At 42.7% G+C, this 17,105-nt stretch overlaps 1 long non-coding RNA gene across 2 annotated transcripts; it reads right to left on the bottom strand.

Moving 5' to 3' along the window:
- Positions 1 to 2,654: 2,654 nt before the first annotated feature.
- On the bottom strand, positions 2,655 to 16,671 carry LOC310660100. Of its 2 annotated transcripts, XR_014503183.1 has the most exons (3): positions 16,524 to 16,671; positions 15,159 to 15,288; positions 2,655 to 2,739 (listed from the first exon to the last, which is right to left on the bottom strand). It is a non-coding gene; the product is annotated as an uncharacterized lncRNA (long non-coding RNA). The 2 variants fall into 2 exon arrangements; XR_014503184.1 differs by lacking the exon at positions 2,655 to 2,739 and adding an exon at positions 6,137 to 6,562 and having other exon boundaries at positions 15,159 to 16,671.
- Positions 16,672 to 17,105: the final 434 nt, after the last annotated feature.

Raw genomic sequence — 17,105 nt, 5'->3', positions numbered from 1 at the left:
GCAATGAAAAATGTCAGCATAGTGTAATGGTTAGAGGAGCTTTTGCCAATTTGGTGCTCTCCAGATACAGTTGTACCCTGGATCCTGAACGCCTTGGTACTTGGATGTTTTGGCTACCGAATGCCACAAACCAGGAAGTGAGTGTTCCAGTTTGTGAACGTTCTTTGGAACCCAAATGAACGACGGGGGTTCTGCGGCTTCCGATTGTGAAGCCGCACTATGGTTTCCCAACGTTTTGGAAGTCGAACGGACTTCTGGAACAGATTCCATTCCACTTCCAAGGTACGACTGTATTTTGGACTAATGGGAATTGTTGTCCAAACAGAAAAACTGAGAAGGAGTGCTGGGCTCACCTCAATTTATTTTCCAGGGGGCGGACCCAAGCAAGGCCCATTGGCTGTTTGGCCCATCCCTTGGGGAGTTGCTGGACCCGGGCCTGCCTGCCAAAGGCCAATCTGCAGGCAGGCCTGCAGTTCTCCCCAGCTGGCTGCCGGATCGCTGACCAGGGCTGTGGCCAGGCCTCAATGCCTTCTGACCGTTTAAGATAAGCAGACTTGTCATCCAAAACATCTGAGGAGGCCCAAATACATGGCTCAGACACGTGCAACATATACATACACACACACACACACACACACACACACACACATATAGCCTTATCATGAAATTTGGATTTACTGTAGCACACTGTTCAGCCATTCTTTCCTGGCAAACATGCATTTACTGCTGTGAAATTTGCAATTTTGCCTGTAGTTCTTAGGCATTTTAATTTATTTAGCAAGATTTATATATTGCTCTATCAAACAAAACAGTCAAATGATCCAAGCAGTTTCCATAAATAGTATAAAAGATTCATTTAAAATAGTGGTAGAAAAGAGTTTAGAAACAATATATGCATTTATTTCTTGTGCTTGCTGTAAACTTAGCAGAAAACTTCTAGAAAGTGATTTACCATCTGCTGAAGCCTTAAGGTAAGGCTGCATGCCAGGCAATAATTCAGTAAGGAATATTCTCTATTTTCCTTAAGAATGATCTTAAATGTGGTTTCATTTCATTCCTCCAAATTATGGTAAATTTCCTTGTGACTGGCTCTAGTCAATAGAGCAGAGTGAAGGATATGTTTTGAAAGATCTCCCATCTCACTTCTCAGCATTTACTTTTTTCTTCATTTAAAAAGCTGGAAATGCACAGCTCTGCACTGTGCAGTATTTGTGATCTATTGGTCAACCCCTGCTTGATTAATGCACAATTTTAGTATTTTCCTCCCAACCTGCAAGCTGCTTTCCTTCAATGATTAAAAAATGAGCACTTGGCACCCTTAAGCACACACGCTGATGTTCCAGGCTCAAATTTATCTTGTAGCTTTGAAAAATAGCCCTATAAACACCAGCACATCTGAAAGCTTTACTATGTATTCCAATGAGCACTGATCAAAAGAGCTGATCTGAGCGCTGCGGTCAGACTTGCAGAAAGGTTAAAGTTCACTCTCCAGGAAGCATATGAATTATAAGATGTGCCTGGGAGATGGGGGCGGGCAAAAATGTGTCGCAGTGACAAGAAAGACTGATTGACTAGTCATATGCAAAGAATCATGGAAGTGGGAAGGAACTTTGAGATCATTTATTCCTACCCCTGTTCAGTTCAGGAATCAAGATCCTTGACAGATAGCTTTATGCCTCTACTTGAACATCTGCAACTATGAAGAGTCCCATCACCTTCTGAGATACTCTGTTTCACTCCCACACAGCCCTTGCCATTAGAAAGGGTATCCTAATGTTTAGTCGAAATCTACTTCCATGTATTAGTTCTAGTCCTTTCCCCTGGAGCTACACAGAATAAGCATGCTCCATCTTCTGTATGGCAGCTCTTTGTGTGTTTGAAGGCAGCTATCATGTCTCCACTCTTCTCTTAAGGAAGTTAAACATCACCAGCTCTTTCTCATGGACAGAGCTTTTTTTCAACTGGAACTCAATTCCAGCACCTCTCAAATGGGTCCCATTGCCATTGCCAGAGAACAAGGGAGGTATCTATGGTGAGTTCTGGCTTCTCTGTTTCTAGAAAAATAGCACTGTTCACAGGAGTTGGTTTCAAGATCCCTCACTATCCTGCTCAACAGCCTCCCTCTTCTGGACCCATATTAGTTTTTGTCAAAGTCATTCTTAAAATGTGGTGCCCACAACCAGGCAGAATACTCCAAATGCAGTATAACCAGCACAGAATAGAATGGAACTATTGCTTCTCATGATATGTTTGTTTTGTCCATAGGTTTCTATTCAAAATCCAGAGAGACCCTGCATTAGATATTTTTCGTTCTGCTGCTTCTGAAATCTGATGGGAAATTTTTTGGATGACATTATAAAACGTGCCCTTGTTACAAATCATTTTTTACAAAAATAATAATAGTGTATTGTGATTGTGGTGACCTTCGTTGCTTATTCTTTTTGCTCCAATCCATTGCCATTGCTCTTAATCAAACCTTAGTGCCAGATGCACCAGCAGGTGATGATGCTCTTGTGCTATAGAGGGATGGGGATCCAGTCATTATTGGCCAATGGACAGCGACAATATAATCCAGTAACATCTGACTTTGTGATCAAAGTTGGTCACATTGCTGGTAGGGAGGTGCAGGAAAGGTTCAGGTTAGATAATGTAATACCTTTGAAAGTGAAGGGCTTTTCTGGTGGCCAGATGGAACAGTCTTGAGGTCTACCTGCCACATCTGCCTAGAGTTGTGGGGCCCTGGAGTTTAAAGAAAATGTAACTGTAGTTCAACCCAGTGTCTGGCCTCCTTATTCCTGGGTCTGGACACAGAATATCCCACACCAGGTGCCGGTCGATTGCAGTTGTTGTTACATTAATATATGTAGCCCAATTCACCCAGCCTGCTTATTTCCCTGTGCAGCTGCAAAGCTAAACCCACTGTACAAAAATGCAGATAAGAAGACTGTTACGATTTTAGGCTTGTTTTCCACTCTTCTGCGAGAACTCACACCAGGTAACAAATCAATGTAGGCAGGCAAGAAATGAAAGACTATATGTCAGATTTGATTTCTTGCAACTTCCTGATAAGAAGAGGCTTTTAAACTGTACATTAATACAAAATTATTAATATCCTTTTGTGAGGTGTTAGATAAAATAAAATAAAGCACAACCCATGCTGCTGAATCCACAGTTCCCACCAAGTCTGGTCTTTTAGCTAGATTATTTTTTGACAGTATAATTAGTCACAGTTTTCCTTAAATCAGACAGAAGAATAATTGTATACATTGTGTGTGTGTGTGTTTCTGTGTGTGCATTTGAGTGAGTAAATTGCTAGACAACTTTCCCCTGAAATTATTTTCTCTCCTAATAAATAATATTTGAACTACTGTGTTCATATTCTTAAGTGAGCATCTCTCAATCAGACCTGCAGCTAATCTGGCTTTCCGAAAATAACAGGCAAATTGCCCTGGAACATTATATAAGTCTCAGGTGGTGGAAGCTATTTGAATATCCTGCAGCTATTTATTGGATCTAAATGGAAAAAACGGTGACATATTAAAATTAAATCTAGATAGCTGTTCCCATAGCTGCAAATGAAGGGCAGAAAAATTGGGTCCTGATGGTTCCAAGATTTCACTTTCTACTATTCTATACATGCATTTAGGACTAAACTGGGTCAATTTTGTGCTGGGGTGCTCTAAGGGAAAATGGATTTACCGAACCTTCTCTGAAACATTATTATACAATGAGTTATAATGAATAAGCCTCAGTGTATTCATTTTGCTACCATGTAGGTGTGGTGCAACTGTCAAATATTGGTCCTGGTTTTTGAAAGAATAGAAACACTGAAAGTAGACCCATTCCAGGCAACTGGAAAACAGGGGGTTTTTTTGTTACTTAGTTTTAAGTTAGTCCTTAAAATCTGTTGCCAGTAACACAATAATTCTGTTCTCATGCAATGGATGGGTTTGGGGTAGGTGTGTTGCAGTGGGGCTGAGGGGCTGAGGGATAGCCATACCCACAAATCAAGGTGCACAAGAAATCCATCACTGAAGAGGGTTCATAACATGCTAAGGCATTGATGACATGTTAAGGGGGTCAGTCTTGCTCATGGACTAGTGGGCAAGTGCTCAAACCTATGCCATCTTACCTGAGAGTAAGCCTTATTGAAATGAATGGGACTTATATTTGAGTTGACAACTGTGAGAACAGGATGCTGGACTATACGGAGCATTGGCAATTAGACATGTATAGGATTATTCTGCAAATATTTTAAAGAAAATAAAATAGGTCATGAAATGCAGCAGGCAGAGGAGACAGAGTTATGAAATTCATCTCTTCTGGTCCATGACAGCCAAGAACCTGTGTAATCATGTTACCTACAGTATTCATAATTTCAGTGGATGCACTAGCAAAACATTGTGGTTTAATGCCAGGGAAAATATGATATTTATGGATTTTAAAAAAATATGTACTACAGGATCTATGGAAGAAAATTGACTCTCAATATGTAGACAATTGCAGTTTGTCCTGCATATCCCACTTACTGTCCTATTATGGTAGACATGCCCAAGGCAATGTGGTTACCTCCCCTTTCATGGTGGCTTCTACAATTTTCAGGATCAAGGAACATTCTGAAGTTTTATTTCTATAGCATGCAAATGTCACGCCTCCCCAATCAGTGGGATTTGGCCATATACAGTAAGCCGTATTAGTTCCTGGAGTTATGTGAGAACAGTCACAAAGATGGAAGCAGTGGCAGTCTTCTTCAGGCACTTGATATGGGCAGACCTTCTGATCAGATTCTGATTGTGTGTTTCAGTATCTTGACAGGAATAGCCAACATGGTAACCTCCAGATGTGGCTCAACTCCAAGCCTATCAGCCCTAGACAACATGGCCAACAATTTGGAATAATGGAAGTTGTAGTCTAGTAACATGTGGAAAGCACTACCTTGGCTATCCCTGATCTAGGCCTGGCTGAGAAACCTATGGCCTTCCAGATGTTGCTGGACCAGATGTTGCTGGACACCCATCAACTGGTCATTGGCCATGCTGCCTGGAGCTGAAGGGATTTGGAGTCCAACAACAACAGGAAGGCTACAGGTTACCAACTTCTAGTTACGGGGCACATAGCTCACTCTCAAGAGCTTGTACATATGGCTTGTGTAATTCCAGGTTAAAATATTACATAACCACATAAGAAAAGCCAAAGGTTTGTGTAGTCCAGCATCTTCTTCTTACAATGGCCAACCAAATACCTTTGGGAAGCCTGAGCATGGCATTCTACGTCTGACAGTGAAGGTAGTAGAACATCAGTAGAACATATGTAAATGGGTTTGGGTGCCTCTTCTCATGTTGCAAGAATCAGGCTGCCAGAAAAACCCCTCCATCTGTTGTCCGACACTGTAAGCAGAACTAGGCACAATGCTTGCAGTAATGAACTTTATTGCTCAGTAATCAAGAAGTCATCACCCAGCACATCCATCAGATAAGCACGTCAGTTGCAGAAGCTAAAGTTCTGTCCTCTCTCTCCCTTATTTGTACCTCCCTCCTTGCATTTCCCCCCCCGCCGTGACTCAGCTTTTCTCAATTGTTCTAGCCTTTTCCTGACCCTTCTTTCTTGTGCTGAGAGTAGGGGAAGGGAGGGAGCTGAATTCGGACTGTATTGCAGAGCAGAAGACACAGTCCCTGCTCCTTCTCTATCAGCCTCTGTGGCTACCTCAAGCATCTCCACTTCACCCTCACTCTGCTGATGATTCCTCCCTGTCTCACCAGTCTGAACCTGGTTCAAAGTCCCCAACCCCCTCAGGTACCTCCTGGACTACTGGCTGTTGTTTCTCATCCAGCCAATCCCTGACATCTGATGTATAAGTGACTTAAGCTTCTTCTTTTTTGTGTTTCCAGTATAACATGAGAATAAAGAAAGTTGTGATCTGCCCCCCATGGGGTGCAAATATGTGTGGAGGTCAAAATCTTGTTAGACAGGGAACACAAGTTATTGCTTTGCAACTTATTATTGTATAGGCAAAAAAATGCTGATCTATACACCATACTGCAATGCCCAAAGCTACTCTAAGGTACATCAAACTTTTAATGCATGTTTATACCACTTTGTCATTAATTGCATATATTCAAGCCGATCACACACAATATTAGAAAGAAATCATATTATTTTTGTTATCCATTAAGGGATCCAACAAGGAGGCTTGATTTTGGGGAATTATTAGTAATGTTACAAACTTCCGTGCCTCCCTTGGAATTCTCCTGTGTGTCTGTATCATCACTTAGAACAATATTTCATCCGTTTGTTCAGTTATTCTCAATTTTATAATGGATTGAATCTATATTGCTCTGAGCCTGTTTACGCTCGACAATTTTGTGTGTTTCAAGATTAGCATTTCTTATGATTTCCAGGACATATTGATTTTCTTCGGATGGGATACAGAGGTGCACAGCTGATTTCCAATGATTCAAAATGTCGCAAAATCTCTAGCCTTCTAAGGCAGGCTAAAAGGGACCGAGTTTTTAGTGCCTTGTCTGGAGGATGGCATTTCTTGAAGGTCAACCAAAGCAGCTTCCTGCAGACAGAAAAATATTATTTGTCAAACTGAGATGACAGAAGTAATGCTTGGTCTCAAAGCTTATCAGGGCTATGTGGTGGTGTTCATGAAATGTGTACAGTGGACATATCTTTGGAGTGACACCGCAACAGAAACATTTAAAGTTTTTTCTTACTAACTGATAAGGGCCCCTTGGGAGCATGTCTACAATTAATGACTGCGGTGCAGAACTTATTGGATATATGGTTTGGTTGTCAAGTGATAAAATAAAGCTTGTTCAGTTGATACAAGATTGATCTTTGCTGCATTCATTCCTGAATTCTAAGAGTATGTGTTTCTCCTTACATTATAATCTCCAATGCTGCCTTTAAAAAAACCAAAAAAACCTATTGACTGCACTGAATAGAAAGACGGTGGTGAAAAAATAGTTGGGACAGTTTAGGACAAAGGGCAGAATGGATCACATAGTGTTATTCAGTCGGCAGGTTCCTAAATCTTCTTAAATTCAGAAAAGGTTCATCATGTTCTCTGAGGGGTATGTCAGTCTGGACAAGATGCACCACTTGGATGTTGCACTGATTATTGCCCCCAATCCAAGAGAGCAAATACTAGAAGTAAAGGTTATGTAGAACTCAGCTTATGTGATTTGCACAACAGACTGAGACAGAGTGGCATGAACCAGCCTTTTTCACGTGTTACTTACATATAGGGCTATCATGTGAAGAAACAGGCCCAGGCCCATGCCTTCACCCCCAAGACCCACATCCTAATTCTTTCCCAGGTCCTTTCCCTCTTATTATTACACTGCTAGTAGTCTTGTTGCTCGGGAGTTCTAAGAAACCCCCAAATCAGTGCAGCTTTGAAATCACTGTTTAAATTCAGAGTAATTTTGAAACGTTCAGTATCTTCACCATCTTGATTCAAAATGGCACTTCATTATATCCAAACAGACAAAAAGCTGTTGCTTAATATCTTAAGAGACATCCGAATCCACAACAACTTTCTAAAATATATAATAAAAAAGACAAGTGAGAGAAAGAAAGTAAAAGAAAGAGAACAGAAAAAGAACAAGATATACATAAAAGAGAAGGAAGATTTAGGAAAATGAGTTATTCCTTGGATCCCATGGCAGCTACTTTTAAATTCAACAAAAACACTGGGCAACTGGTCCTAAGTGTATCATGATCAATACAGCTTTGGGAGTAAGATAATTGCCTAAAACAGGTTAATTATCTACAGCTTTAGCAGAAGCCTTATTGGACAAGTAGCCTTTTGGAAAACCTGACCGCCTCAAAAGTAGTAACAATGAATCCAGTATAACTGGATTTAAAAGCTACCAAGTGCGGCTCATGCAAGGCATTATTTGAAGACTTTATTGCCAGATGACTTTGCTTCCGATTCCGTAAGCTCAAATGGCAGCATTTGTTGCTATCAGTCTTTTGACTGGGAGTTTCAGGTGCATGAAGGAACAAGAGCAATTGAGCATTGCGGGATTTGAGTGACAGCCTGGGGCTTTCAAGGCAGACTCTTGCTTACAAAGTTGAGAGAATTTCCAATTGTCAAATTGGCATGTGCCAGATGAAGGGCTTAGTCGGGGCGCCAGCTGTTCTACAGGCACACCTGCTGCGAAATAAACAATTAATACAAAAGTGAAGTGCACGAATATGCAGGCAGAAGACTTTAATCCCCCCCAATCCCATATTGTGCCATTCTACAGCATCTTTCTGGGGTGACAGGTGCCATAAGTCAGCTTATTGATTAATAACAACATATTGTCGAAACAGAATGGACGGGCTTGTCAATGAGAAGGAAGAGGAAGGGGGCACAAAAGTGGGAGGCAAAACCCATGAAGAGTAAAAGGGCTTCAATAGGTTCTTTTGCTGTTAAAAAATGGAGGGGCAGATACAATATTCATCCAGTTTTGTTTTGTTGTGCAAGGGAAGCCATTTTTAAAGAACTGAGAATAAAACATTTCAGACCACTGCTTACTAAGATATTGGCTATAACCATGTGAAACACAGGCTGTATTGAATAATATAGTGCCCTGTTCTAAGTATGCATCTATTTATGAATGCCTGCCTGCCTGCCTGCCCCCCCCCTCTCTCTATATATGGGCAGCAATTTGTAAGAAACTGCCTGCAGCCTAATCATCTTACAATGCTTGCAAGCAGCACTCCCTATTCACACACTGTAAATTGTGGAAGAGGCACATAGATAACACATTTACCTTTCTTTATCTTTTGCTGAAAAGGTTCCCAAAGAAATTTACAAAGATGAAGTTTAAGACCGTCTCTGCCCTCAGGATTACGATTTAAAAGACATGCCATGCCAGGAAAAAGAGTGGGAAGAGGAAGCATATATTAAGAGAAATGTGTGAGAGAATGCATGCAAATTTCCATGTGGAATGTTAAACGAAAAACTGGCAAATTGATGAAAAAATTGAATCTTAAGTTTGGGAAAAGGAGAAACAAAGACTAATGGGTTTGCCCATCACTAGTCAGTTGTGGGGGGGGGGACTGGTATCCCTTGTACATGTAATAATTTTTTTAACCACAATTCGTGAGGGAGACATGGGGGAGACACAGGAGTTGGCAACAAATTTGCACCGCTTCTCTTGGGGGAATACCTGAGGACTGACAACCGCCACATCTTCCTATTGTGCAGCCATGCCTGCTGTGGATTTACTACAGTTCCACCACTAAAAGAGGCAGCCTCCAAATTTCATCCAGCCACCACACATCCCAAAATTGTCATGCTCATTAAATCAATACCAATGATAATAGAGATACTGCATTTGACAGTGTGTAGCCAGCTTGAAGGGTTTTAGCAGTCTCTGTGCTCTGTATTTGTGCAAATGGCAGGTACAGTAAATATTATTGACATGTCTGGTTTGTTGAAGGGTTTTAAGTAAAAGGTCTTCTTCCTTCAGTTCCCCTTTTTATTGTCTAAGAATTAAATTGTTTGACTGGATGACTGTCTAGCTAGCTTGACTTTGGCACAAGAGTGCTATAACTAGTAATTTCCCTCTGTAGGTCATTCGGTGTGCGTCTATCCTATGCGAGAGCTAATAAGAGGTGTCACTCCTCAAATCCTTGCCTCTCCCTGCATTTGTGTCAGCAGCTAAGGAGCTGTGACCTTCAGCTCCCTTATGGCCGTGGTGTGCCCGCTAATTATGAAGCTCAAATCAAATCACTAACAGGCTCAAAGGGGGACAGTTATCTGTTGATCGGTGCCATTTTTTCTTCAGACGATCAGCTCATGGATGCCTGATGTAAAACCCTTAGCATCTCCAAGAGAAACAAACCCAAGCAAACTGGGATAGATTTTCCTTACAGTTGTGGACTTTAGAGACAGTCTTACATGGAAGAAAGTCATTCAACACAAGAATGCATGTGTTTTCATTTAAAGTAGACTTTGAACAGTACAAATGAATGTTTTCAGTGAAGGGTGGCAACTTTCAAGCCTTACCTTCGTTATGAACTTATTTCACAATAATTTCATTTAGAATGCATTAGGGTTAAATGAGCAGCACCCAGCGGTCTTTCATTACACTATATCATGGGTTGGCAAACTAAGGCCCGCAGGCTGGATCAGGCCCAATTGCCTTCTAAATTCGGCCTGTGGATGGTCTGGGAATCGCCGCGTGGATCGCCAGCGTGCTCATTCTTTGCCTCTCTCTCCCTCTTCCTCACACAGCGGTGATGCCAGCACCTCCTCCCTCCCTCCTCCTGGCTTCTCCCCGCCCTGCCTAGAGGAGGAAGGGGACAGGGCTTTGTTGGTGCTGGCTCCTCTCTGGAGCCCTTTCATGCACCGCTCATTGTCCCTCTGCCGCTGCCGCTAGCCCCTGCCGCTCGCAAGACACAGGAGCCACGGTTGGCTGAGCTCCCCTCTCAAGTGGCCACCATTTAAAGCAGCCCCTCTCCAGAGCCCTTTCGCATGGCGCTCATCGTCCCTCATTCTTTTCCCCCCAAAATACAGTCCAGCTCCCCACAAAGTCTGAGGGACAGTGGACCGGCCCCCTGCTGAGAATGTTTGAGGACCCCTCCACTATATGCTGACAGAATCCATTGCTTTCCAGAAAGGAAAAGTAATACAGGATTATTATTGAAAGCACATTGAACTATTCTGAACTACATACACACTGGGGAGGGCATGGAAAGAAGAAAGGAAGAGACAGCAGTAATATAGCTAAGCTGGTACAAAGCTGGGGATAAAAATAAATCACTATTTCGGGGTGGGGGACATACGTATTTCTTAATTTTCTTTCAGAACCTTCCATTGCTAGCTTGCCCCTGTCACACAATCCCAAACCCCTATCCTTTCCTTGAGGAAAGCACCACAAAACTCCAAGGAAGTGTTCAGATTAGATTAAAGGTAAAGGTAAAGGTACCCCTGCCCATACGGGCCAGTCTTGACAGACTCTAGGGTTGTGCGCCCATCTCACTCAAGAGGCCGGGGGCCAGCACTGTCCAGAGACACTTCTGGGTCACGTGGCCAGCGTGACATCGCTGCTCTGGCGAGCCAGAGCCACACACGGAAACGCCGTTTACCTTCCCGCTAGTAAGTGGTCCCTATTTATCTACTTGCACCCGGGAGTGCTTTCGAACTGCTAGGTTGGCAGGCACTGGGACCGAACAACGGGAGCGCACCCCGCCGCGGGGATTCGAACCGCCAACCTTTCAATCGGCAATTCCTAGGCGCTGAGGCTTTTACCCACAGCGCCACCCGCGTCCCCAGATTAGATTACTTTGTCACAATAAAAGCATAATGACTTGGATACTTACTTTCTGAGGTAGACATCTGATCACAGGGCTTTCCTGCCATCTCTGCTTTCCCAAAACTTTATTGCAGAGTTGGAGCAGCTTCTTGAATAGCATGAATATTGACACAAATATTGTAGTGGGAAGGGCAACTCTGCAAAAACCAGTCCTCTCTCCTTGCAAGCAGAAGGGCCTTGTTCTCAGGCAAGAGCATACTGGGCACCTTTTTGGATTCAAGCTGGTTTGTTTAGAGCATGCTGTGATCTATAGTATATCATGCTCTATTTGGGAGCCATGCTATAGAGCTCTGATAATGGACTCTCCATCCCACTCATAACACTGGTTCTTGGGCTACCACAACCCACTAAGAGATTTACCGGTGACCAGTACCTCTTAGTAATTGGACATAGGCATTTTCTGACAAATGCCAAACCAACAGGAGCCAGATTCCGCTCCCCCCCCCACACCCCCAACTTCCAGTATATCACACATTAAATATAGCTCACCTGGGGGCCAAGTATTATGGCTAATTTTCTTTGAAAAATGTGTTTACACAAATTCTAGTGTTTAAACGTAAAATCCCCCCAGGAAAAATTATACCTCCACCACACATTGTCTTTGTTCTACAATTGATTTTCTGATGTTGGGCAGCGGCAAGCCAACAGCAGTAAAACATCTCGAAATTAAGTGTGGGATAATTTGTTAATGTGCCAAACTTCCAACATGCTGCACGGAATGGGCAAATAGCAAAGCAGTCTAAGGAGTCACAAGCAAAAATAAAGCCAGGTGCTGTGCCTAAAAATGTCTAATCTCATACTTTGCAGCAGCAGGTGCATGTGTGGTGGTAGGGAACACTCCTCACTATACTGCTGCTGGGTGGCTTGGGGTGGGGCTGAGGTCAGGGCCATGTGGGTCACTGGAGAGACCAGTCATTGCTGCCCTGTCTCAGCACTACCCAGGTAAGCCATAACAACACTGTTGTCAGGAGGGCAACTCTACTGTACCACAGAAATCACTACTGTTTTATAGATTGAATTTTGCAGGGCTGGCCCACCCATGTGTCAAGGTGAGGTGAGTGCCTCAGGCAGCTGAATCGAAAGGGGCAGCAGATCTAGCCCCCAAGAAATGCATCACCCGCTACTCCCGAAATTGCAATGGCAGCAGCTATGGCGTGCTCCTTGGAGGCTGGGTCTGCCATCTCCATGGCAGTCCCTCTAAAGCAGCCTTTACAGTGGCCTCTTGGTAAATAGGAGGTGCTACTGGTCTCCTCCCACCCTTGTTCCTAATGTAGATTTTTATCCCCTCCTTGTTCCTGATGTAGAACTTCATTAAGCCCTTCTTCCTTGGCAGGGGGCACCATTTTGTGGTTCGCCTCAGGTGCCAAAAACAAAATGGGCCATCCCTGAATTCTGGACATCAGTCCGATGGTATGACAGCAGAAAGCACCAACAAACTTCTTCCTCCTATTCACTTCTCTAATTTGAATCTATTAAACCTTATGGTGTATGGGAGGTATTCAACAAAGTTCTTTCACTAGCATTTTGATTTCCACTTGTGCCATGAAACTGATCTGCCATGCCCTCTCCCTGCACACACCTGTGTCCTCCCTGAATCTGCTCTGGAAGGCACATTTAAGGGTCACAAGGGATGGGACATGTGGAGGGAGGACAGGGGAAGTTCCATTGTGAAGCCAAAAGTCCTTGCCATAGTGGAAGCATTTGGTTTAAGAGTGCCTTGTGAGTGGTATTCAACTAAGTTTTACTCATAGTCAACCTATTGAAATCAATGAACCTTAGTTATTTTCATTAATTTCAATGGGTTTTATTTGCGTAAAACCTTGGTGGGATACCATGCCATGTCCTTCCCCCCCCCCCCACTTCCTGGACATAGCTCTCATGTGAAGAGGACATGTCAGAAAACATGTTTAAGCCTTCTTCCTGATAAGGTAGCTTATCAATTGTCTGTTCTTATGGGGCTGTGCCCCAAGTCCCAGGAGATCGCAAACTGGCACATCAGATAGAAACTGCATAATATGTTTCACACTCTAAAATACCTAATTGCACCCTGAATTGGTGGAGTTTCTTTGGTCCCAAGATTGTTTCCATAATCTAATACCTCTAACAGTTTAACATTCAACCCCACAGCTCCAGGAAAAGAGAGTGATCATATCTCAAAGATGCTGGTTGTCCATGGTAATTTTTGTCAGTTTCTGGAGATGGGCCAAACATAATTGTTCCCTGTGTTTTATGGAAAATGCTGCTTACTGTCCCATCAGTCAGGAGTGTGGTTTTAACCCTGCTTCTTGTGATGATGATAGCAACAAGAGAGAAACTATCCTGGCCAGTGCTCAGAATGACTCTATTTTAACTTCTAACACACGTAGTGCCATTTCAGGGTCATCTGGGTAGGTGGCAGCTACTAACTGCCTCAAGGAGTTCCTCCTTCGCTCCTACCACTACCCCTGCTATGGAAGTTAGTGGCAAAACAACTCATCTCAACAAGAATATGAAGTTAAATGAGAAGCATCTGCCACTACCAAGTGTGAACCCACAACATACCCTGATTATGTTTGACCCAGCTATGAAATTGTTCCCTTTTCGAGGATCCAAATTCACTTTCTTCCACCAAAAATGTTCACCTCAACCCTAATATGCTCATAACCTCATGCACCATGTGACAAGTTGCATGAGTTAAAGAAGCATCATTAAGGAAAATGAGGAGTCTTGTGCCATGTGGTTTCATGGACCACAGTCCGTTTCATTTAAAACTCCAAGCCTATGTCATATAAAATCTGTTCATCTCAAGGTGCCAAAAGACTGTTACGTTTGCTATAGTAGGCTAACCCTTCTGGAAATGATAGAGGAAACGCCACAGAGAAGAGGTTTCATATTCACTCTGCTGCTATCCCTAGCTAAGTGAAGGAAGGTGGGTCAGTTTTTAAAAAAAATGTTTCCAGTTTTGAAACCATTCCCTAGAAATGAGACTGGCTCCCCAAAATGCAGGGACTGGTTATAATTTTGTTAGAGCAACAATGTAAGACTGATGATCTATTCATTTTAGTGAGACTTTGGCCAAATAAACTGCATTAGACAAACAACCACCAGTTGCTGCCAATGTAGGCTTTGTTCTCCTTTGGCAGCTTAGTTATTTACTGGCTGATTGCTCTTTTCATATGTGAATGACAGTCTTTTTGAATTAATGGCTTACATGATATCTGCCTTTGTTTCATATGAATATGTTTATCTGTACAAAGTGGCATTATATGCCAAAAAGCACTGATAGTGATCTGATGTTGCATGTCTGCCGTTGTACAAGATCTATGGCAATGGTAGCTAATATGGTGCCCTGTATATGTTGCTTGACTCTAATGCCCACCATCCCTGACTATTGGCTAATGCTGGTGGGATCTGATAAGAATTAGAGTGCAACAACCTCTGCAGGTGCCATGTCGTGCTATCGCTGGCCAAGAGGAGCAGGATGTAATCTTTGTAAACTGTTTAGCATTTTTGTTTTTTGTTTTTGCCAAAAATGTTAAGCAATATATCAACTCTCTAGACCTGGTCCCTACCACCCACTAGTGGGCGTTTCAGGATTCTAGGTGGGCGGTAGAGGGTTACACGGCATAAGCTGAAACCTCCTTCCATCAAGCACTGGTGGGCAGTAAGGAAATGTTACCATTAAGAAAGATGCATTAGTGGGTGGTAGGCACTAGACAAATAAATGAAACTGCTCTTCTGGATCCTTCACTGATATCAAGCACTGCAGGGAGAAGACACAGGGTGTTATGGACCTCTCTACCTATAGCCTGTCATCCCCATGATAGTTTGAACAATAATTTTTTACTATTTTTCTACCTATATGACATGAGGATTTGTTTCCTGTTCTTCCTTCTTGTAGGGGGAACTGTAGTGATTCTTGTTGCACCAAGGAAACCAATGAAGCTCACTGGGTGACTTTAGGTCATTCACTGTTTCTCAATCTAACCTAAAATAGAATGAAAGGAATGGGAGAGAAACTTATACACTGTCCTAAAACCTGGAAAGAAAGATGGGATAGAAATGTAGTAAGCAAATCAATTCAGGTGAACTGGGTAACTGCAGAATTGGAGGTGCAATGTGAGAACCAGTCTGGACAATATGGAAACCAAAGGTCCATATTCTACTGTAGTTTCTTCGGTCCTTTTCTGAAGAACAACATTTGGATTTCAAAGCCTGTTCAGCAAATGGCTGCAGAAAGATTCTTGTAGTTTCTACAATATTGCTGAAGTTGGAAAATTCCACTCCATTTTCTGATCTGTTTTCTTTCTACTCCTATGATCAACATTTCCCCCACTCATTATAAAGTGTAGCAAATGCAACAGACATCAGCTATGCCTTATAGTATATGTATTTGATTACCTGCTGTGCAATGAAAAAAAGATGAGATGGATTTCACACTATACTAGAGATGATTGGTATGTTTATTTTCTTCCTCATCACTCATTTGGCTCTGGAGATACAGTGCATAAGCAGCCAAAATCCAACTTTGAATATGCCTCTAGAGCTAGCTCATAGGAGATACCATAACATAATGTATGCAGTGTCCATGTGAGAGGGCAAAGTAGCTATGGGTGTGTTGTGACACCTACTGTTATGTTGGTAAGCTCAGCCCTGAAGACAGAATAGAAAGGGGAAATGCTCTACCATCCCACTGGTGCTACAATGTCCATACTGAACTGGAATCAGACTGATCTAATTTATTCCCAAATGGCTATGAATAGAAGATGCTATAGGGCAAGCAGGGAGGGAGAGCTGTTGCCTTTGTGCCCTCTTTAAGGTCTCAGGGTATGGACTATGGACACATAGCACAGTCACCTTGCTGAGGATGAGCAGATCTGGCTCTGATCTATATGGGAGGCCACTAAGATTTCCATTTACGTAACCTGGAGTTCCATTATGGAAGAAAAGTGAATGGGCTCCCCAAAAGCATTGGTCTGGTGGCAGGAAAGGACTCTGGACAATGTGAACATATAGTTTGATCCAACAAAGCTCTAATCTTCTTACACTCTCAAGTGTAAGAATCTGCTGGCTCAGATTTAAAGATCTAAGGCAAATCCCACAGTTGTTGGGCGTGGGATTCCCTGCTATTCTCTCCATCCGTTGTCTCCTTTGGTGAACATCAAATTACACAGCTTTTCAGTATCACCAACATGCAAATGATACCCAGCTGTAGCTCCCTACCCAAGGCATCTCTTCTTCTATCCCATCTTCTATCTCTACTTGTGCGTCAGATAGATCTACTCCAATGTTTCACTACCACTTAAAAGTTGACATATAGATGACTGAAGCACTTATCTTTCTTCTCAAGTTTCCATCTTCCTGATCATCCTCCCCATCCATTCCATTATCACCTTGCTAACTAAGAATGCAATACTGGCTTTATCCTTGGTTACCTTTGCCATTTAATCGGTTGCCAAGCTGCATCACATTCCCCTGTGGAGCACCTCAAATATCTGCTGGCGTCCCGTCTAATTAGTTAAAACTCTGGTTCATGATCTGGTTATTTCTTGCCTCTTGCCTCTTCTCTTCCATACCTCAGGCCTCTCAACTACATACAAAACTCAACTGCCAGAACCATTCACCACTTCCATTGCTCAGATCATATGACGTCCTCCTTCACTTGCTTCATATGTAAGATCTAAGATCTCCTTATGCCATATGGGCCACTCAACCACTTCAGTCTGTGGGACTGGCACTGTTACAGGTGCAACATAGTACTCTGCACTTGTAAGAAATTGGTCTTTGGAACGCCTTGCCTATTGA

Source organism: Podarcis tiliguerta (genome assembly GCF_965153285.1).
Source record: "Podarcis tiliguerta genome assembly, chromosome: 11".
Taxonomy (NCBI): domain Eukaryota; kingdom Metazoa; phylum Chordata; class Lepidosauria; order Squamata; family Lacertidae; genus Podarcis; species Podarcis tiliguerta.
The sequence above is the reverse complement of the archived record's forward strand: the minus strand, read 5'-3'. Positions and strand labels throughout refer to the sequence as shown.